The sequence below is a fragment of the Chiloscyllium punctatum genome, chromosome 2 (genome assembly GCF_047496795.1).
Source record: "Chiloscyllium punctatum isolate Juve2018m chromosome 2, sChiPun1.3, whole genome shotgun sequence".
NCBI classification, from domain to species: Eukaryota; Metazoa; Chordata; class Chondrichthyes; order Orectolobiformes; family Hemiscylliidae; genus Chiloscyllium; species Chiloscyllium punctatum.
The window spans coordinates 95011505-95034820 of NC_092740.1; the positions used below are offsets into that span (position 1 = coordinate 95011505).

The 23316-nt window shown below is 41.0% G+C and overlaps 1 protein-coding gene and 1 non-coding gene across 5 annotated transcripts in view; both read left to right on the forward strand.

Moving 5' to 3' along the window:
* dapk1 (death-associated protein kinase 1) overlaps positions 1-23316 on the forward strand; it is a 258303-nt gene that overhangs the window by 59587 nt on the left and 175400 nt on the right. The gene's annotated exons all lie outside the window — the stretch shown is intronic.
* On the forward strand, positions 1126-1199 carry trnat-agu (transfer RNA threonine (anticodon AGU)). The gene has a single exon. It is a non-coding gene; the product is annotated as a tRNA-Thr (tRNA).

A 23316-nucleotide genomic window follows, 5' to 3' on the forward strand; every position in this document is an offset into this window, starting at 1 on the left:
TTTTCAAGATGTCGCTGTTTATTTCCTCACATTCTTTTATCTTCCATATCCTTCTCCACAGTAAGCACAGATGCAAAAATACTCCGTTTAGTATCTCCTGTTCTTCCGCACATAGGCCGCGTTGCTGATCCTTGAGGGGCCCTATTCTCTCCCTAGTTACCTTTTGTCCTTAAGGTATTTGCAGAATCCCTTTGGATTCTCCTTAACCCTATTGACCAAAGCTATCTCATGTCCCCTTTTGCCGTCAGGATTTCCTATTAAGTATGCTCCTACTGCCTTTGTACTCTTCTAAGGTTTCACTCGATCTCTGCTGTCTATACCTGACACACACTTCCTTCTTTTTCTTAACCAAAACCTCAATTTCTCATGTCATCCAGCTTTCTCTGCACCTGCCAGCCTTGTTTTTTTCACCCTAACAGGAAAATACTGTTTCTGGGTTCTCTTTATCTAATTTTTTGAAGACTTCTTATTTTCCAGCAAACATCCGCGCCCAGTCAACTTCTGAAAGTTCTTGCCATTAAAATTGACCTTTCTTCAAATTAGAACTTTAACTTTTTGATCAAGTCTATCCTTTTCTATCACTATTTTTAAACTAATAATTATGGTCGCTGGCTCCAAAGTGTTCCTCCACCCCCCCTTACACCTCAGTCACTTGCCCTGCCTTATTTTCCAAGAGTTGTTCAGGTTTTCACCTTCTCTAGTGGACACATCCACATACTGAATCAGAAAGTTTTCTTATACACACCTAACAAATTCCTGTCTATCCAAGCCATGGACACTATGGCAGTCTCAGTCTATGATTGGAAAGTCAAGATCCCTTACCATAACCACCCTATTATTCTTACAGATAACTGAGGTCTCCTTAGAAAATTGTTTCTCAATTTTCTGCTGACTACTGGGGGCTCTGTAATAGAATCCCAATAGAATGATCACCCAAATAACTTCCCTGGACATATTCCCAGGCAGAGTGATGATGGTATAGTGGTGAACATAGCTGCCTTCCAAGCAGTTGACCCGGGTTCGATTCCCGGCCAACTTAGTGTTGTAGCTTCTCAACTGAAATTTAAATGGAACCTACCAGAGTAAAACGAGAAGAAGAATGTTTCTTTTAGGCACTTGTTGTGTGGCACTGTCACTTAATTGGTTAAAGTGCCTGTCTAGTAAACAGGAGGTCCTGGGTTCAAATCCCAGTGGCACCTGCTCGCTGCGTTTGTGTTTGGGCTTTGTGTTTCAACTTCTGGGTGACACGGTGGCTCAGTGGTTAGCACTGCTGCCTCACAGCACCATGGTCCCAGGTCCAATTCCTCAACTGTTTGCACATTCTCCCCGTGTCTGTGTGGGTTTTCTCTGGGTGCTCTGGTTTCCTCCCACAGTCCAAAGATGTGTAGGTCAGGTAAATTGGCCATGCTAAATTGCCCATAATGTTAGGTGCATTAGTCAGGGGGAAATGGGTCTGGGTGGGTTACTCTTCAGAGGTTTGGTGTGGACTTGTTGGACCGAAGGGCTCGTTTCCACACTGTAGGGAATCTAATATAATCTAGAATATCCTCCCTAAGTACAGCCACAATGTTATCCCTAATCAAAAATGCCACTCCCCTTCCTCTCTTGCCCCCTTTTCTATCCTTCCTCTAGCATCTATAGGCTGGAACATTAAGCTGCAAGTCCTGTCCATCCCTGAGCCAAGTCTCTGTAATCACTATGACATCCCAATCCCATGTTCCCAGACATTCCCTGAGTTCATCTGCCTTACCTGTTGGGCCTCTTGCATTGAAATAAATGCAGTTTAATTTTTCAGTTCTACCTCATTCTCTGCTTTGTCCCTGCCTGCCTTGACTGTTTGTTTGAGTTGCTCCCTTTCCCAACTGTACCAGTCTCAGCCTGAACTCTTCCTCAGTATCCTCGTTGGCCCCTTGCGTACACCCCTTACAAGTTTTACATTCTCCTGAGCAGCTGTAGCAAATCACCCCATCATATTAGTCCCTTTCCAATTCAGATGCTATGCGTCCTTATACAGGTCAGTTCTACCCCAGAAGAGATTCCAATGATCCAAAAATATCTTCCCCCCTCCCCCCCCACCACCAGTTTCTCAGCCCCGCATTCATCTGCCCTATCCTCCTATTCCTACACTCACTAGCTCATGTCACCAGGAGTAATCCAGATATTACTATCCCTGAGGACCACCTTTTCTAAATTCCTGCCTAATTTCCTATATTCTCTCCACAGAATCTCATCTGTTTGTTTTCCTATGTCATTAGTTCCATGTGTACAATGACCTCCTACTTGTCTGTGTCCCTTTTGAGAATACTCTGCATCCTCTCTGATGTCCTAGATCCTGGCAACTGGGAGGCAACACCATTCTTATGTCTTGTTGTTGGGTTCAGAAACGTCTATGTCTGTCTCTGACTAGAGACTCCTCTATCCTCTATCCTCGATTACTTTGAACCTGACATACCCCTCGTTACATCAGAGGCATCCCTGGTACCAGGAATCTAGCTGCCAATGCTATATTCCCCTGACAATCTACCACTCCCTACATTTTCCAAAACAGCATACTTGTTCAAGATTGGGATAGTCACAGGAGACTCCTGCCCTACCTGCCTCCCTCTCCTCCTTTTCCTGGAAGTAACCTATCTACCTGACTGTATCTTCAGTTTTTCTCCCTTCCTGCAACTGCCATCCTTCAAACCCCTTAGCTCCTGTAAATTCTTTATTCCCTCTAACTGCTGCTCCAACCAATCCATGCGATCCGACTAGGATTTACAAACAAATACACTTCCTACAGCCATAATCATCGTTAACATGGAAACTCTCTCTAATCTTCCACATCTGACAGGAAGAACACATCACTGTACTTCAGGCCATCTTTGCAGCTTAACAATCTACAGACCCAGAAAATAGCACAGTCTTACTGCTCTAAAAATACTGCTCCAGGATAACTTTGTGCCTATATTTTTTAAAGTTTAATCAAGAATTAGACATCAATAAAAACATAATTAAAAAAACACTTTACTTGCTATTTAGATTTACAAGAGAAAAGGTTACACTTTAAAACTAGATACTGAGCTGCTTCCCTGCTGTGAGTTCCCCCTTGGGTTTCTCTAAGGTCTGCTGTGAATATCACGTTTGTTTACTTTTCTTGGATAAACTTGATGTCCAAAAATACTTGAAATCAAACAGAGGCAGTCAGCTATGACTGTCAAATGATTCTCCCATTTTCCCAAATTTACAGTTTATTCGTTGCATGAGCAACAAATTTGCTAAGTTGGATTAAGCAGTGAGTTAGTAAGTAAATTGCAATAATTATAAAAGGACATTAATTGTGCAGAGGGAGGAGAAATTACTTCTATTTCCAGGTTGCTTGCTAGCACCAACAGAACAAAGGGTAGGACAATCAATTAAGGTTTGTGCATAAAGTCATAGGGATATAGCAGAATATAGTGGCAGGTCATTGGGGTCATCATGCCGATGCCAGCTCTTTGGAAGGTAGGGTTATGTAATTATTACACTCCCAACTCTACTGATTTAGAGTTGTAATGATGTTTTCATTCAATTATTGCCTTAATTTATCGCTGGAAGTTGTTATTAAATCCAAGTCCACAAGGCTTTGTGACACTGTATTTTAGATCCCTGTGTTTAAGAAGAAAGCATTTCCTATGAACTTGGTTCTTCTGTCATTACCTTAAATCTGTGTGCTCTAGTTACTCATCCTTCTGACACAGAAAATCCTTTCGCATTTACTTTGGCATAACCGTTTATGATTTTGAATGTGTCTCAAAGCTGCTCTTTACTCTAAAGAAAACGGTTTCTCTAGTATCTCCCACATGACTGAAGTCTTATATCCCAGCAGCATTTGAGTAAACTCTTTTTACATTTCTTTTCAGGCTATGATCTATTTCCTGTAGTGCAGTGCTCGAAATTGAACATAATCTTATTAAGACTGAGTTCATTTTTTTTTAAGTGTTCAGTATAAATTCCTTGTATGTACTGAATACCAGGGGTCTCCGTGTTCTAGGAATCTGCAGAAGGTGTTTAGGGATGACCAACAATCATTAATTAAAATTCATTGTTTCATCCACCCATTCAATCTCCCTCTCCCTCCTGATGTTTGACCACATTCTCACTTCTGGGTTAATGTAGTCAGTCTTTTAATTGAGTAGATTTTTTTAAATTTGGAAAGATACTGTAAAGCCACCCATTGTGATAATTGGTGGACTCGCAACAGATCGTGTTATGCTGTGGACGTGTCAGGACAGTATGATCCAGCAATAGGTCTGAGCCAATAGAGTCTTATTGAGGTTCTCATCAGCATGGGTATGGGCTAAACACTGGCAAATGGGACTAGGTCAGATTGGGAGGTCCGGTTGGCCTACCCGAGCTGGTCCGAAGGGTATGTTTCCATGCTGTATGACTGGATCACCAGCAGCATCAAAAACACCACATGTTTCCTCAATTCCTTCATTATGGAGCAGTAGCCAGTCAGTGATTAAAACAAAACAGCAATAATTATGGAGTCATAAAAGGGGAGCTTCCTCTTCACACCCACACACTTCTTTGTGTTACCAGTAATGTTGGGGCTTAAGGCCTAGTTGAGTCATGTCCTGTGCAAATTTGTCTTTGACTTGATAGCAGTGGAAAATCAAAATTGCATTTAATTTCCAGTTGTTTGTCAATGATGATGTCTCCCTGTTCCAGGTCTCTGATCATGCTGTTCTGTTTAAAGTGGTACTGTGTAATTACTTTGCCTCTTATTTAAAAGACCCACTTTGTACTTCTCTTTTCAATTTAATTTGCCATGTGGCTGTCCATTACCCCAGTCTGTATCCCCTGAGGTCTGTTAATGTATTTACTGCTTTCTACATTTCTAAATCATGTATCATCTGCAAACTTCAAAATTATGTTTTGTATACAAAATAGAAGTCAGAAATATGTGTCTGAGGGCATTACACATAACATTAACCCCAGAGAAAATTATTGCTCGCCATTCGAATAAACAGTCATTTTCAATTACTCTTCTTTCTGCCATACCAATCAGTTTTGAATCCATATGTCACTGTTCTGAAGCTTTTAGAAAATAGGAAGAAAATTAGCATAAAATTGCCTGCCTCAGTGAAATCAGCACTAGTTAATTTACAAATCACAACACAAGTGTCTCAGAAGGCCAAACACTGTTTGACCAACACTGTTTTTAGCATTTGTAGTGTTTGTGTAGTGCCTTTAATGTAATGAAACCTTCAAAAGTTCTTCACAAGACAAAATGTGACACAGTCACACAAGAAGGTATTTAACCAGATGACTAAAGCTTGGTCAAAGAGGAATGTTTTAAGTATTTTAAAGGAGGATAGGAAATGGAGAGGCAGAGAGGTGTAGGAAAAAAGTTCCCAAGCTTAGGGCACAAGAAACTAAAGTCTTGGCCACCAGTATTGGAGCGGCTATATTTGGGAATGTGCAAAATGTCAGAATTAAAGGAATGTAGAAATCTTGGAGAATTGTGGGCTGCAGGAGATTGCAGTGATAGGGGGACACAGCTGTGGAGGGATTTGAAAACAATAGTGAGAATTTTAAAATTAATTTGTTACTCAGTCAGGAGCCTCAGTTGGCCTTTGGGTGAGAGGAAAATGGGATGTATTGATAGTTAAAACACAGGCAGCAGAGTGTTGTATCATCTTCGATTTGCAGAGGAAGGAATGCAGGAGAGTAACCATGGGAATAGTAGTCTCAAGGTAACAAAGGCAAGAATGAGGGTTTTTGCAGTAGATGAGCTGAGACAGGGGAGAAGTGAGGCAATATTAAGAAGATTGAAGGAGGCAGTTTTAAAAATCATATAAATATCTGGTCAAAAGATTAGTTTGTGATCAGAGGTGACTCCGATGTTGTAACCCGACTGGTTTAATTTCTGACTGTTATGAGAAAGCAGTATGAAGTCAATAAGGAACTGAAATTAATGGCTTCAGTGCTCCCGATAAATCATTAGAGGAAATTTCTGCTCACACTGTACAGAATGTTGGATAATTCAGCAACTGTAGAGAAATAAGAGAGGTGATGGTGAGACACAGTTGAAACAAAGAAAAATTGCTACACATATTCAGCAGGTCTGGCAGTATATGTGGAGAGAGATAGAGCTGTGTGAAAACTAATGCTGTGTCTTGAGGTGACATCAAGATACAGCATGTAAATGAGGAATATAAGAAACATACAGTATATTAAATGGCCTGGACAGAGTAGATATTGGGAAGATGCTTCCATTGGTAAGAGAGACTAGGATTCAAGGGCATAGCCTTAGAGTAAAGGCAAGACCTTTTTAGAACGGAGTTAAGGAGAAACGTCTCAGCCAGAGAGTGGTCAATCTATGGAAGTCATTGCCACTGAAGGCTGTGGAGGCCAGATCGTTAAGTATATTTAAATCTGAGATAGATATGTTCTTGAGTATCAAGGGTTACGGGGAGAAAGCGGGAGAATGGAGTTGAGAAACTTATGAGATGTGGTTGAATGGCAGAGCAGACTCAATGGGCTGAATGGCCTAATTTCTGCTCCTGTGTCTTATAGGGGAACATCTTAGGCCATACTGCAGGAGCAGGAAGAGAAGCCATTGCAGGGGAGTGCCTGGCTACAAAAAGGTAGTTAAGAATGGAACTAGTCGAGGAAAGTCTCAACCAGCTGGATGGAAGCTATGTTGAGGAAGATGAGGGGAAAAAGTTTACCTTTTACAAAGTGCTGTAGGATGTAATTCGTGACCTTAGTAAGAGATGTTTTAGTACTCCAGACAGGAACAGAAGCCAGATTGGGGGGATTCAAAAATGGAGTTCTTGGAAATACGGAAACTGGTTTGGGAGGTGACAACACTTTTTCAAAGGCTTTGGGGAGGAAAGGGAAATTGGAGATTTTACAAGAATGGAAGTGCCAAAGGGTAAGATTTGTTTTGAGGAAGGGGAGATGACTACAAATGTTAAGGGAGAGACTGAAGCATTTGCAATACCAGCTTGCACAGGGTCAACCAGGTGAAATTGGGTGATCAGTATTTTAGGAAAACATGATTGAGAGAACAGTAAGTCGGTCACATGGACAAAATGAGGTCAGAGAGGAATGAGGAATGATCAGAGAGAAAGATTTGACTTTGCTGTTTTCTTACAACCTGGCACAATTTATATTGGAAGTTAATTTAATGTTCTTTATTATTAGTATAGTTGTAGTAATTAATATGTCCTAATTTTGATTTAAATGAAATAAAATGTAGTATTGTTTTTCACCATTTTACAGATTTTTTATTTAACATGCATCAAAGCTACAGGGCATACGTTTAAGGTGAGAGGGGAAGGATTTAGAAAGTACCTGAGGGGTCTCTTTTTCACATAGAGGATGGTGTGTGCTTGGAATGAGCTACCAGAAGAATTGGTGGAGGCTGGTACAATTGCCGCATTTAAAAGGCATCCGGATGAGTGTATGAATGGGAAGGGTTTAGAGTGATATGGGCCAAATGCTGGTAAATGGGACAAGATCGGATGGGATGTCTGGTCAGCATGGACAAGTCTGACTGAAGTGTCTGTTTCTATACTATGTGGCTCTATAACTCTATATTCTGGGTTGGATAATCTAGCATGAAAGGTACAATATAATGGGTACAAAATTCAGAAAGGCTTTAATAACCTTTCTGAATGTCACCTTGCCTATATTGAAGTTACATTTTCCTCATATATGAGGTGAATTTTTTATGACTCTATCGATGATGACCACTTACAATTAGTTTAGAGGATGTGGTGTTAAAAGTTTATTCAGTATCTTTCCAGAATGAGTGATCAACTATTCTGTTGAGGTTGTGATTTCCAGTATTAACACTGACAAACTGATTACAACGATTGAAAGAAAAATATAGAGACCTGTTTGTATTGTGTACCTGACAATCCAGTATTTAAAAATTATAAGTGTAGCTAAGCAAAATACAATTCACATTTAAAGATGACTGGGCTGTGTAGGTGAGGGGTGGGAAGTAGATATTGCAGGTAATGAAACCCACATTTGAATAATGGCTATTATTTGTGTTTTTTCCTTCAAGTGTGTGCTGTTGGTTGGCTTTCTAAGTACTTGCTTTCTCTGTGCAAGACATTGAGGAGTGATTGATTATACCTGTGCGTATAGTAACATACTATAATTATGTCTCTGCCCATTTCTGTTTTCCCCTAACTTTAATGACTAATCCTAGGGAGGTGTTCAGTATTTTCAGTTTTGGTGTACACATTGCACTGCACTCTGACATTTTGAAATGTGTTTTTTGAAGGAAAAAAGTAAAACTTACCTTGCCCTTGTTTTAATCCTACTAGTGGAAAGCCTTTTGGAGGTTTTCTTCCAACCATCGTACGGTAGGGAGGTTGTTTCCTTATTTACACTTTACCTTAATGATATGATTAACAATTAAATGGAATTGGCTAATCATATTACCTGCACAGACCCTCAAGCTTTGTACAATTTAATGATTGTTTCTATACTGGTTCTTTTAAGTACGGCCATCCATTCCCATCACCAAAGTCTGTTTCTATCTGTCATAACTGGGAAGAGTGCACTGATAATCGAGACCCACTATTCCACAAGCTGTCACAAATGTGTAAAAACTCTTTTAAACCACTAAGATGACCAATTTGTCTTGAATAGCAGTCAGTCAGGCAAAAACAATGCCCACCAGGTTCAGCTGGTACCAAATAATAACTATTTATTGTAAACAAATTTAACTTCTGCAAATGGAAGAAGAGAAAGGATGGTAAATTTATCTCTATGCATCTTAAACAATGCGCGTGAATGAAACGTATATAAAACCGACAGTTTGACCCACCTGTATTATGGTTGAGAAGATGTTGAAGGAAGAAACAAAATTCTGAACGTCAAAAGTCCAGTTCATAAGAGTGGATTAAATTGATTCTCTGTTCCTTTTGATTGTGGTGATAATAATAATAATGTGCTGTGGCAATGGTCATTCTTCACTTTAATAAAGGACAGGGAATTATTGAATTCAATAGTGAGTTCTGAGGCTGCAGGGCTCCCAAGCAGCAAATGAGATGCTGTTGTTCCAGCTTGTGCTGAGCTTTGCTGGAACACTGCAGCAAGCTGAAGACCGAGATACTGACCAGGGAGCAAGCTGCTATGTTGAAGTGGCAGGCAACTGGAAGCTCAAGGTCATTTTTTTTGCAAACAAAAAGTAAATATTCTGCAAAGCAGTCACCGAGTCTGGAGTTTCATCTCTCCAGTGCAGCTGACACTATATTGTGAATGGTGAATACAGTAGACAAGACTGAATGAAGTGAAGGTAAATCGCTGCTTCATCCTTGAACGTTTATCTGGAGCCTTGGATAGTGAGGAGGGAGGAAATAAGTGGCCAGGTGTTACATCTTCTGCAATTGGATGGGAAAGTGTTGGGGGTGTGGTGTTTGGAGTGGAGAAGGAGTGGACCAGGCTGTCCCAAAGGGAATGGTCCCTGCAAAATGCTGGTCGGGCCAGGAAGCATGTATTTTGTAGTGGCGTCTCACTGGATGTTGCAAAATTGTTCGCTTATGATCCTTTGGATGTGGATGCTGGTGGGGTGGAAAGTGCAGTCCAGGGCAACCCCTCAGTGTTGTGGGAGGGAAACAACTAAGGGGTGAGGACAAAGAGATGTGGAAATGGGTCAAAGTTGTCTCAGGGCCTGTCAACCACAGTGGTGGGTAATCATCGGTTGAGGAAGAAGGTGGACATTTCTGATGCCCACTGTAGAAGTTAACATCATCAGATGCGATGTAGATTGAGGAAGTAGGCGAAAGCGGGGTGTAAAGATGTGTAGTCCAAGTAACTGGGAGTCGGGTTTGTAATGGGTAATTGGTGGCCAGCCTATCCTCAGAAATAGAAACCGAGATGTCGAGGAAAGAAAGAGAGAAGTCAGAGATGGTACTTAGTAAAGTTCTGCACAAGAAATTATAACAAAAACAATGCATGTGAAATCATGGTAATCATGATATAGATTGACTTGGAGATGTGAGACTAAGAGAAGGGATAAAGGGAATGTTCTTTGATGTTGTTGTGGTTCTGTTTGCCGAGCTGGGAATTTGTGTTGCAGACGTTTCGTCCCCTGTCTAGGTGACATCCTCAGTGCTTGGGAGCCTCCTGTGAAGCGCTTCTGTGATCTTTCCTGCAGCATTTGTAGTGGTTTGAATCTGCCGCTTCCAGTTGTCAGTTCCAGCTGTCCGCTGCAGTGGTCGGTATATTGGGTCCAGGTCGATGTGCTTATTGATTGAATCTGTGGGTGAGTGCCATGCCTCTAGGAATTTACTGGCTGTTCTCTGTTTGGCTTGTCCTATAATAGTAGTGTTGGCCCAGTCAAATTCATGTTGCTTGTCATCTGCGTGTGTGGCTACTAAGGATAGCTGGTCGTGTCGTTTCGTGACTAGTTGGTGTTCATGGATGCGGATCGTTAGCTGTCTCCCTGTTTGTCCTATGTAGTGTTTTGTGCAGTCCTTGCATGGGATTTTGTACACTACGTTGGTTTTGCTCATGCTGGGTATTGGGTCCTTCGTTCTGGTGAGTTGTTGTCTGAGTGTGGCTGTTGGTTTGTTTGCTGTTATGAGTCCTAGTGGTCGCAGTAGTCTGGCTGTCAGTTCGGAAATGCTCTTGATGTATGGTAGTGTGGCTAGTCCTTTGGGTTGCGGCATGTCCTCGTTCCGTTGTATTTCCCTTAGGCATCTGTTGATGAATTTGCGCAATTTCATCAACAGATGCCTAAGGGAAAGACAACGGAATGAGGACATGCCGCAACCCAAAGGACTAGCCACACTACCATACATCAGAGCATTTCCGAACTGACAGCCAGACTACTGCGACCACTAGGACTCATAACAGCACACAAACCAACAGCCACTCTCAGATAACAACTCACCAGAACGAAGGACCCGATAACCAGCATGAGCCAAAACCAACGTAGTGTACAAAATCCCATGCAAGGACTGCACAAAACACTACATAGGACAAACAGGAAGACAGCTAACGATCCGCATCCATGAACACCAACTAGCCACGAAACGACACGACCAGCTATCCTTAGTAGCCACACACGTAGATGACAAGCAACATAAATTCGACTGGGACAACACTACTATTATAGGACAAGCCAAACAGAGAACAGCCAGTAAATTCCTAGAGGCATGGCATTCATCCACAGATTCAATCAATAAGCACATCGACCTGGACCCAATATACCGACCACTGCAGCGGACAGCTGGAACTGACAACCGGAAGCGGCAGATTCAAACCACTACAAATGCCGGAGGAAAGATCACAGAAGCGCTTCACAGGAGGCTCCCAAGCACTGAGGATGTCACCTAGACAGGGGACGAAAAGTCTGCAACACAAATTCCCAGCTCGGCGAACAGAATCACAACAACGAGCACCCGAGCTATAAATCTTCTCACAGACTTTCTTTGTTCCCTGGCGAGGGGGGAGGCTGGAGCTGGGGGGGAGGGGTGGTGGTTCTGTGGTGGCTGGAGGGTGGGGGGAGAGTTGGGGAGGAGAGTGGGGGAAGGGGGTAGTCCAAAACTAGACGGCATAGGTTTAAGGTGAGAGGAGAAAGATTTAAAAGGGACATAAAGGGCATAGTTTTCACGCAGAGGGTGGTGCACGTATGGAATGAGCTACCAGAGAAAGTGGTGGAGATTGGAACAATTACAACATTTAAAAGGCTCTTGCATAGGTATATGAATAGGAGGCTTTAGAGGAATATGGACCAAATGCTTGCAAATGGGACTAGATTTATTCAGCACGTATGGTTGGCATGGACAAGTTGGATCGAATTGTCTGTTTCTGTGTTGTATGTCTTTATGGCTCTGTGTGCTGTGATACAGTGAAAAGTATCATTTTGTATGCTATCCAGGCAAATCGTGCCTTACCTAAGTACATCAGGGTCATAGAACAGTACAGAATATAGTGTTACAGATGCAGAGAAAGATCAGCTCTAATATGAGAGGTATGTTCATAAGTCTGATAACAGCAGGAAAGAAGCTGTCCTTAAATCTTTTGGTATTTGGTTTCAAACATTTTTGTTCTTCTGCCCAATGGAAGAGGGTGGACAAGGATATAACTGGGGTTTGATGGGTCCTTGATTGTGTTGGCTGCTTTCTCAAGGCAGTGGGAAATGTCGACAGAATCAATGGAAAGAAGGCTTGTTTCGTGATGAACTGGGCTGTGTTCATAGCTTTCTGTAATTTCTTGCGGTCTTGGGCAGAGCAGTTGCCATACCGAGCTGTGATGCACCTGGAGGAAGCTTTCTCTGGTTCATTTATAAAAATTGGTAAAAGTCATTGTGAGCGTTCCAAATTTCCCTTAGCCTTCTGAGGGAGTAGCAGCATTGTTGTTCTTTCTTGACTGTAGCATTGATGTGGATGGACCAGGACAGATTTTTTTTTTCTGATATTTACTTATAGGACTTTAAGCTGTCAACCATCTCTACCTCAGCATAATTGGTATAGACAGGGGCATGTCCTCCACTCTGCTTCTTGAAGTCAATAACCAGCTCCTTCCTTTTGCTGACATTGGGGGAGAGATTGTTATCTTTTCACTATACTACTAAGCATTCCTATTTCTTTCTTGTATTTGGTCTTGTTATTGTGGTGTCATCAACAAATTTGTAAACGCATTCAAGCTGAATTTGACCCCACAGTTGTGAGTGCATAACGAATATAGTAAGGGACTAAGTCCAGAGTCAATACGATATAGAAGGGCAAGGATCGGTAGAGGGAACACCATCCACTGCAAGTTTCTCTCCAAGTCATTGACTATTCTAACTTAGAAATATATTGCCGTTCCTTCAGTGTCACTGAGTCAAAATCCTGGAACGTCCTCCATTACAACATTGGGGATGTACCTGCAGCAAATGGACTGAGCAGTTCAAGAAAGCGGCTCACCACCACTTCCTTGAGGGTAATTGGTTAATAAATGCTGGCCCAATCAGAGAAGTCTTCATCTCCTGATGGTTGATTTGTTTTTTGTATTCAACAAAGAGATCAAGGAAGTTTTGCCATCCATGCATAAATTATGCACTCTAGATAGAACCAGTTTAATAGCTCTGCAAAGTCTGTACGAACTTTTTGTCACACTGATTTGGCCATCAAGAAAAGGAGAATTTTAAATAAAGGCAAATATTAAAATTTTATGTAATGCTTGGTCTCTTGAATTTAGTTGACTTGCACGCATTTATAGCTTGAACCAATTACAGATATTTAACTGGCTTGGAAGAGGATGAAACCTGAATTATAGGGGTTAAATTAGTAACCTGAATCAATATGTGCTTAAATTTTTAGTAATTCTAGTAACAAATGTTGGGGACAAACAAAATGCAGAATTTTGTGTTTTCGGATCTTTCAAAACATCCCAAATTATTACGTAGCAATTTCTGCAACATAAAACTAAAATGGGCTTTACCATTGTTGGGTCTTCCTGGGACAATTAGGATTTTTAAAAAAATTAGGAAGGACTTTTCCTAATTTTCTCCTCATGCACCTGACCCTGTAATTTGACCTCAGTGAGTAAACACAATTGTCGGTTTTTTTTGCATGTTTTTCTGAACAAGTGGTTGTCTGGGAAACACTTAGTTTTTCCATGTCCAGTAGATTTGCATTGGTTTATGTAAAGCTGCAGAAAATCCTATTTGACCTTGGGAAAGCTTCAGCTTTACTTCTGGTTAACAGAAAAATTGTTTGCTGATTTTAAACATGAATAATATTGATCATTCATGATAATTTTGAAGAAAGCTAATGGAGAGAAATCAAAATTTTATTGTGGGGATAGCAAAAGAACACTTTAAATCACTTTTGACCACCAGCTGAAAGATTTTCAATTAGTAAAAATAAATTTGTGCAGCTTTTCTTTATAAAATCTTAGTATAGAACAAGTCTTTAGCAAATGAAACTATTGATTCGAGTCAGTTACATAAATGGTAAATCATGGCATAATCAAATCTGTTGCCTAGCTGCAGTGACTGATACACTGTTGTAAGTTTGCAACTAAAGAGCCTTTAAGCTCCAAAGGACGCGCCAGATTCCTCATCACTCACTTTACTGTTTTCCTTCACCTAATGTTGGGCTAGGTTTTGTGTTTTTAAATCTCTTTAAATGTACCCATTTATTTTGTGTTTTTAAGTCTGGGGTTTACTACTCAGTTTGTGAACATCTATCCTGGGGAAGTTGCAAGGAAATGATAGCAAGCTACTTAGGCAATCAGATAAGAATAATGTGACTTTGTGAAGGGGAAGTGGTATTTAGCTGATGGACTACAGTTTTCTGAGAAATTAACAGGTGAGGTTGCTAACAGGGAGCCTGGGTTTCCTTTAGTAATTTTTAACACAACAGCACTTGTGAGAAAAAAGTAGTCATGGTGTGGGGTAACACATTAGCAAGGATAAAAGTTTAGTTACATAATAAGCAGCAAAGTGTAGGGATAAATGTATCTTGAAATGGCAACAGTAGAGAGAGGAGTGTTAGGAATTAGTGCTGGACCCTCGACTATTTGCAGTCTGTCATTGACTTGATAGTGGGGACTAAATATAACAAAATTTGCTGATGAACCCAAGATAGGTTACAAAAAAGTAAGTTGTGAAATGTATGTGGAGAGTCTGCAAAGGGATAAAGATAGTTTAAGTGAACAGACAAATATTTGGTAGATGGGATATAATAGAGCAAATAGGAAGATTAGAAAATTTAAATTTAAATAAGGAGAGATTACAGAACTCTGAGGTAGAGAAAGACCTGGGAGTCCTGGGACATGAAGCACAATTTTTACTATGTAAATCACCCTTTTTCAAAATGGTGGACCCTGCAAAGCCTTCATATCTTGAAGTAGGATTTGAAACCAGACCTTCTGAACCAAAAGGTAAAAGCACTGCCTTTGCAGCACTAAATCGCCTAAGCACAACAGAGTTAGTGCCAAGTAATAGCAAATGTTTAGGTTCACAAATTGAATGTTGGTGTTTATTGCAGGAAGTTTGGAACATCAAAGTAGGGAAACTTTACTGCCCCTGTACAGGGCACTCCTGAGATTACATCAGCAGCACCATGTCTAATTTTGGTTATCGTTTTAAACAAAAGATATAATTACATTGGAAGGATATCAGAGACTCTTCACAACGAGAGGACTGCTGTCACAGAGAAAGCTTGAACTGGTTGCGATTTTACCTTGGATTTTAAAGAAATAAGAAGTGATCCTATTGAAATATGTCAGATCCTGATACCACCATTGTGGTATTTTACAGGGCAGGTCTTGTGTCTCAAACTTGATTTGGGTTTTTTGAGGAAGTGACAGCAATGATTGATGAGGGTAAGTCAGTGGTTGTTGTATACATGGACTTTACTAAAGCATTTCACAAGGTCTTCCATGATAGGCAGGTCCAGAAGATCAAGTAGTATGGTATCCATGATGAGTTGGCAAATTGCATATAAAATTCGCTTGTCCATAGAAGACAGAGGATAATTTCTTAGGGCTGTTCTTCTGACTGCAGATGACAAGAAAATTGGTAGACTTGTGCCGATTAAAGAAGGTTATCAAAGGATGCAGCAAGATATATATCAGTTGGAAAGTTCAGCAGAGAAATGACAGATGGAGTTTAATCTTGACAAGTGTGAAGTGATGTATTTTGGAAGGTGAAAGGCAAGAGGAAAATATACAGTAAATGACAGGACCCTTGGACAGATTAATATATAAAGAGATCTTGAGGTCAAGTCTACTTTGGCTGGAAGTGCCAACACAAGTGGGTACGGTGATAACGAAGGCATACAGCATGCATGGCTTTTTGCTGGAGCATCAGAGGCTGAGGGGGTGACCTGATGGAAGTAGATAAAATTGAGAGACATGGATAGGGTGGATAATCAAAGTCTTTTTCCCAGGGTGGAAATATTAAATACTGAGGGGCATAGGTTTAAAGTGGAAGGGGAAAGTTTAAAGAGGATAGTGGATGTCTGAAATGTGCTGCCACTGGAAATGGCAGAAGTAGATATAATAGCAATGTTTAAGAGGTATTTATGCAATCACATGAGCGGGATACAGACCATGTGCAAGCAGATGGAATTAATTTAGAATGGCATCATAGTCAGCACAGACATGGTGAGCTGAAGGGCCTATACCTGTGCTCTGCTGTTCTGTGTTCTCTGTTATGTTCTAAGGGGACTTAATGGGGTGAATTCTGAGAGAATGTTTCCTTTGTACGAGAGACAAAGACAAAATTTAAGGTCTTGCTTTTCAGATGGAATTGAGTGCCTCTTTCGTTCCTTCAGTATTTTGTCTGTGGAATTCTTTTCCTGAGATAAAATAGCTGAGTCATTGAGTTCAGTCCAGGCTAAGTAGATATTTGATCAACAGGGGGTTTCATTTACCATGACTAATCCACCGAGCCTGTACATTCCTGGATATTACAGGCATTTTAGCATAGCCAATGCACCTGACCTGCACAGCTTTAGACTGTGGGAGGAAACTGGAGCACCCAGAGGAAATCCACAGACACTGGGAGGATGTGCAAACTCGACACAGTCAGTCACCCAAGCGGGGTCCCTGGTGCTGTGAGGCAGCAGTGCTAACCACTGAGCCCAACTGCATCATGCTCCGTTCCAAGGTCAAAATTCATGTTTTGCAGATAAACTGACCATCAAAAGCCTATGCATTTGGTACATGCACAACATCGTCTGGTTTTTATGCCTCATACAGCCTGCTCTGCTTCTGTGTTGACCTTGAATCATAGAAAATTGAATGTTTTCATTTAAGACGTCTGCTAAAAGATTTTTCTTGTGTGTGGTAATTGTTGGGCAGAGCCCAAAAACTTCTAACTTTGTCAGTAGACATTTTTCTGATTCAATCAAGGCTACAAACTTTTTTAAGACCCTTGCTATTTGCCAATTTTTTAAAAGAAATGTTGATTTGAACACAGAAGAATCAGTTCTTCAGATTTTTTTAATCAACTCAATCAGAATGGTTCTTTGTGTTCCATTCTGCTGTGCAGTGAATATTCCATTGTAAGTGCATTTCGATTTCAAAATAAACACACCCCCACAGTAATAACAGCTTTCAACCCATAGCAACCTTTGAGTAGTTTCATGTCAGGCTTTTATTATTTCACTTCTCTATTCTGTAGGCTTGCTGTATCTACATTGTGATAACTACACTACGTGGATCTCCCTTTCTGCAGCCAGATTGAAGCAAAAATATTTCATTTGCCGTCCTTTGGCATGGCGTTTAGTCATTCCCTGGTCCTAAATACCCATGACACCAACCAATTTTCAATTGAAATCACTTGAGTAGCTCATCGGTCATCCAAAAGAGAGACTTCCTCTGGGTGATCTGAAGCAATTAATAGCAAATATGTTTCTTCTGAGCTGTTGACATTATTTAATTCATGCATTAGTGAATAGCAACACAGAATTTAAAGTTTACATGGTTTATTTTGACACAAGTTTTTGATTTGGATGGAGTTTTACACACACGTACAGTTCTATTTGTTTCTATGTTTCTATATATTTCTATATATTCTGATTGTAAGTTTGCTGGCTGAGCTGGTAAATTTGTTCTCAGATGTTTGCTCAACATGCAAGGTAACATCATCATTGATGTAGCGTTGGTGTTCTGTCCTGCTTGCTATTTATCTGACTTGGTCTGTTCTGGTGGGTGATATCACTTCCGGTTCTTTTTCTAAGAACTTGGTCAATGGGGTGCAAATCAATATGTTTGTTAATGGAGTTCCGGTCTGAATGCCAGGCCTCTAGGAATTCCTGTGTGTGTCTTTGTTTAGCTGTCCCAGGATGGATGTATTGTCCCAGTTGAACAGGTGACCCTCTTTGTCTGAGTGTATGGATACTCATGATAGTTGGGCATGTGTTTTGGTGGCTAGTTGGTGTTCATGTATCCTGGCGGCTAGTTTCCTGCCCATTTGTCCTAAGTAATGTTAGCCACAGTCCTTGCAGAGTTTTTTTTTATAATATTCTTTCTGCTGGTTGTTGCAATAGGGTCCTTTAAATTCATCAGGAGCTGTCTCAGTGTGATGTAGGTTTGCAGGCTACCATGATGCCTCAGGGCTGGAGTCGTCTGGTCGTCATCTCAGAGATGTCTTTGGTGTATGGAAGGGTGGCTAGAGGCCCTGGGCATGTTGTGTCTTCTTGTTTAGGTCTGTTTTAGATTAGATTAGTTCCCTACAGTGTGGAAACAGGCCCTTTGGCCCAACAAGTCCACACTGACCCTCCGAAGAGCAACCCACCCAGACCTGTTCCCCTATATTTACCCCTGACTAATCCACCTAACACTATGGGCAAGTTAGCATGGCCAATTCACCTAACCTGCACATCTTTGGACTGTGGGAGGAAACCGGAGCACCTGGAGAAAACCCTTATATATTGGAATCGGAGGATTGCCCATATCGGGTACCCATTGTTCCTGAATACATTGTACAGATTGTTTTCCCCAGCTTCTCTTAGTTCCTCGGTGCTGCAGTGCGTTGTGGCTCGTTTAAATACCGTCCTGATGCAGTTCAGTTTGTGGGTGTTGGAATGATTACTCCTGTAGTTGAGTATCTAGTCAGTGTGTGTGGCTTTCCTGTAGACGCTGGTCTGTCACTCTTCATTGGCTTTGCATTCCACTGTGACATCTAGGAAGGGAAGTCTATTGTTGTTCTCTTCCTCTTTGGTGAACTTTATACTGGTAAGGATGTTGTTTATGTGTTTATAGGTTTCTTCTAATTTGTTGCGTTTCGTGATGACAAACGTATTATCCACATAGCGGACCCAAACCTTGGGCTGAATCGTGGGAAGGGCTATTCGTTCTAATCTCTGCATAACCTCTCTGCTAAGAGTCCTGATATTGGTGATCCCATAGGCATCTGGTTGATTTGTTTGTAGGTCTTGTTGTTGGTGAAGTAGGTTGTGAGGCACAAGTCTACTAGTTTGAGGATTAAGTTAAAAATCACACAACACCAGGTTATAGTCCAACAGGTTTAATTGGAAGCACTAACTTTTGGAGTGCTGCGCCTTCATCAGTTCATCACCTGACTATAACATGGTGTTGTGTGATTTTTAACTTTGTACACCCCAGCCCAACACCAACGTCTCCAAATCATTGTTTGAGGATGTTGTCCTTGCTGATGGAGTTGGTGCTGTCAGGTGTTTTTGTGGCCTTGGTTTGTCTAGCAATAGGGCCAGTGTTTCTTTGGCTATGGTGATGTTTATTGATGTGAATAGGGCTGTCCTCTCAAAGGAAACCATGACCTCGTTATCCTCTACCTTGGTGTCTTTGATGTTAAGGAATTCCTGAGTGGAGTGGATGGAGTAGCTTGAGTCTTCTGCTGGGTGGTTCAGTTTGCGTTGCAGTTCCTTTTGCTATTCTATGTGTCGGTGTACCAGGAAGTGAGACTATGGGTTTGAGGGGGACCTAGTAATCCATATAAACTGGGTGTGTTGGATCCTTCAGGTTTCATTCTTTGGAGGCCTGTCTTATTAATTTCATCTGTTGTGTGAAGGTTCCTCAAGGGTGCTGTAATGTGGAGTCAGGTTCATCACCACCTGTTGGTAGGTATCTGTATCTGCAAGTAGTGTGTTTGCTTTTTCAGTGTATTGCGTTCTGTTCAGGATGGCGGTCACGCACCCTTTGTTTGCCGGTAGGATTACGATATTTCTAACTTTTCAGTAAGTTCTGTTTCTCCCCTTCCCCTTTCTTGGCCTATACAACACAGAATCATCATGATGATGAAGGAGACCATTTGGCCATTGCACCTTCATGGGTACTGTTACCTGGTGCTAATCTCCCACCTTAAACCTGTATCCCTTTACATAATTTCTATTCAAATTATCATCCAGTACTTTCAAGTACCTTTGCATTTGTGACTTCTTTCTCTACAAATAATCTTTCAACTGCTCAACATCTCTCGGCACCTGCGATAGGTTGTTAACCATTGAAAACTGGCTGTAATCTATTGCATTTATTTGTTATTGCCATTTTCTATCTTAAGAGTGAGGTCCCTAATAAGATTTTAATACCCTTCAGCACTTAGTGCTATCATTAATTAGACAGTGATGCTGTAGAACAGATATTTTGAAATAGAAGAGCATAGTTTTTGGGATTCTGCTCTCTTTCCTTTCTTTCATTCTGGATGATGAAGGTATTCTCAAAATACTGTCAGGAATTCTGTTTCTGAAGTTTGGCTCAAAGGCAAGGAGGGCTGGCAATGTATTTTTATTCAGGGGAGTGTGTAACATGAAGTTGAACCTGCAGGTGGTGGTGTTCCCTTGACCCTGCTGCCTTTGCCCTTCTCTATATTAAAAGTCAGCTTGGGAGGTTCTGTCTGAGAAATCTTGGTGAATTAGATGGCACACTCTGTTCATGGTGCACCAGTGGTGGTTTGAGTGATAATCAAGCAAGCTAATTTGCCCTGGATTATGTGGGCAATCTTAAGTTTTGTTTGAGCTGAACTCATCTAGTCGCTTGGAGAATATCATCTCTGAGATATAAAATTGGGAAGATGTTATTTACAAATACTTTTCAAGTACCTAGCAGCACCCTGGTGCTGCTAATATGTTGTCCTACACTCGTTACTGAACAACAGTTGGTCTCCTCCCTGATGGCAATGACTAGAATCAGACACATATTGGACCATGACATTACATTTCATGGTGAAATTATCTTTTGCTGCAGTTGACTCAGTGCCTCATGGACATCTAGTTTTAAACTACCAGCTCTCTTTTGAATCTATCCCATTTACCAGAGTGGCAGTACCACTTGCCTTCGTGGAGGGTGCCTTCATTGGGATTTTGGAACCTCATTTCCACTGTAGCGTGTCTTAATGCCATTACTGCAGGGGCAGTTACACCTGCTATAGATAGTTTGGCACGGACAAGCTCAAATTTTTATTAATATTTGGTCTTCACCGTGTCTTGCCGATCCTGTTAGTTATGTTTGCATGAGTCAACCAGTTCAATTATTAATGAATTCTGGAGCCACTCTTGCTGATGGACAATAAATTTCTTCCTCCTCCTCCTCCCACTTCTGACCCAGACTTGGTTTCATTGAGTAGTCTTGCTATCCTCAATGTTTTTTTTCCAAATAGTATTTGACACTGGAGGTGTATTATCAATTTATCAACTGACAGGAGTCAGCAGGTACTTTTCTTACTCATGTTTGCCTTTGTACCATGAGACTACATATGGTCCAGATGCAGTGTTGAGAGTTTTCAGGCCCTCGCGTTTCTGACTGAACACCACTGTGACAATGTTTCAGGTTTGACCTGCCAGTAGGGTAGAACATATCTAAGGATGGAGAAAGTGAGGACTGCAGATGCTGGAGATCAGAGCTGAAAATGTGTTCCCGGAAAAGCGCAGCAGGTCAGGCAGCATCCAAGGAACAGGAGAATCGACGTTTCGGGCATAAGCCTGAAGAAGGGCCTATGCCCGAAACATCGATTCTCCTGTTCCTTGGATGCTACCTGACCTGCTGCGCTTTTCCAGCAACACATTTTCATATCTAAGGATGATCATGAATTAATCATATTGTATGGTATGATGAATTGAGGTTGTCAGGCTGTTATCTGACTAGTCTGTGCTTTCCCAATTTTGACAGATGGCCCCAGATGCTAATAAAGGAAGACTGGGAAATATGTGCCCTTGACATGATCAATGCCTAGTTTGATAAGGCTAGATTGGCTTTATTTTTGAGCGTTGGTATGACTAGCTTGGCAGCTTGTTGAGGCAGTTAAAAGTCAGTCACGTCATTGTGGGTGTAGCATCACATGAATGCAGACTGTAGGTTGGAGTCCTGTTTGGGCCAGACCACATTGGGATAGCAGATTGCCTTCCTTAAAGAATGATAGTGAGCCAAATTTGTTTTTACAGTGCTATAGTATTTTAATTGTCGTCAATACTTGTATGAGTTTTCTGTGCTCAATTTTATTTAATTCATGGAAGATTCTTTTTCTGTTATTAAGTGATCAAAACAGACTTCATTACAGATTGAAAGGGGAAATATCATTTTACAAAGAGGGGTCAGACTGGACCAGTCTTCATTTATTAAGGTATAGCATACATTACAAAATGTCCAACTTTGTAAACACATTAACCTTTTTGATTGCCAGTTGTCCTGAATTAAGGTTTGATTTCTTCCAGTGTTTGTTGCTTTATGCACTTTAAGCTACAAAGCTTAAAGCTAGTTTGGTCAGCTCAGTTTGACTAGATGATGACTGCATGGATCAGCTGAATGTCAAACACACTTGTTTCAATCTCCCTTTCATCTGAGACTCTGACTCTGCCTCTGCCTAGTTGGCCTGCTTGACATAACGAGTGGTGATACTTTGCTGCGAAGTGACAAATAATCACCAAGGACCTGGCTTCAGGCAAAGAGTTTGAGATGAAAGAGAAAGCTACATGGACCAAAAACCAAGACTCATCCATGTTTCCAGTTTCAACACTAAACCAGGAACAGAGTAGGCCATTCAAACTGTCGAACTTTCTCCACCATTTGGTGACCTCTGTGCCATAACGCCATTAAACGTAGGAGCAGAAATAAGCGATTCAGCCCATTGAGTCTGCTCCGCCATACAGCAAAATCAAAATTCCACTTTAATGCAGGTTTGTGAATGCCTCCTGATAGGACTGGATTCACCTCTGATGCCCTTGAGAATAATCTCTTGTTACCATTGAGACCTGCTTTCTAAATATGTTATGATTATTTGTGTGGAATTGCAGATGGTATGAATATGCAGACCGAGAAAATGTCAAAACATTTGAGAATTCCTGTAGAAAGAAGAATATTTGTTAATTTATTCTTCTCCCTACAACCTTTAATCACCAATCCTTGTAAAAGGGGAAAAGGTTTCAAATGAGAGGTTAAAAAATGGAATGAGTTTGAAATAGTAAAAGAGGAGAGATCAAACAAAAGTAAACTCCTGCCCTAGATATTCAGGACAAATTCATAATCATCATTTTAAAGTATTTTGTCAGGTTTATAGGCATTTTCCTTTTGAGCTAATATTTTGAGGATGTTTCAGCGAACTTACAGACTAAGTTTCATCATAATTACATCCGTGCAAGTGTCTTTTCCTGACCATGATATGACATAAGCTGGACTTTTGGTCAATGTACAGCAACTCCTAATGTTAGCAAAGAGCAGGGTGTGAATATCTTGTTGAAACAGGTCATTTTAGAGTCATAGTCATACAGCACAGAAACAGACCCTTCACTCCAAACAGTCCATGCTGACTATAAGTCCAAACTAAGATAGTCCCACCTGCCTACACTTGACCTATATCCCTCCAAACATTTCTTATTCATGTATTTATCCAAATGTCTTTTAAACGTT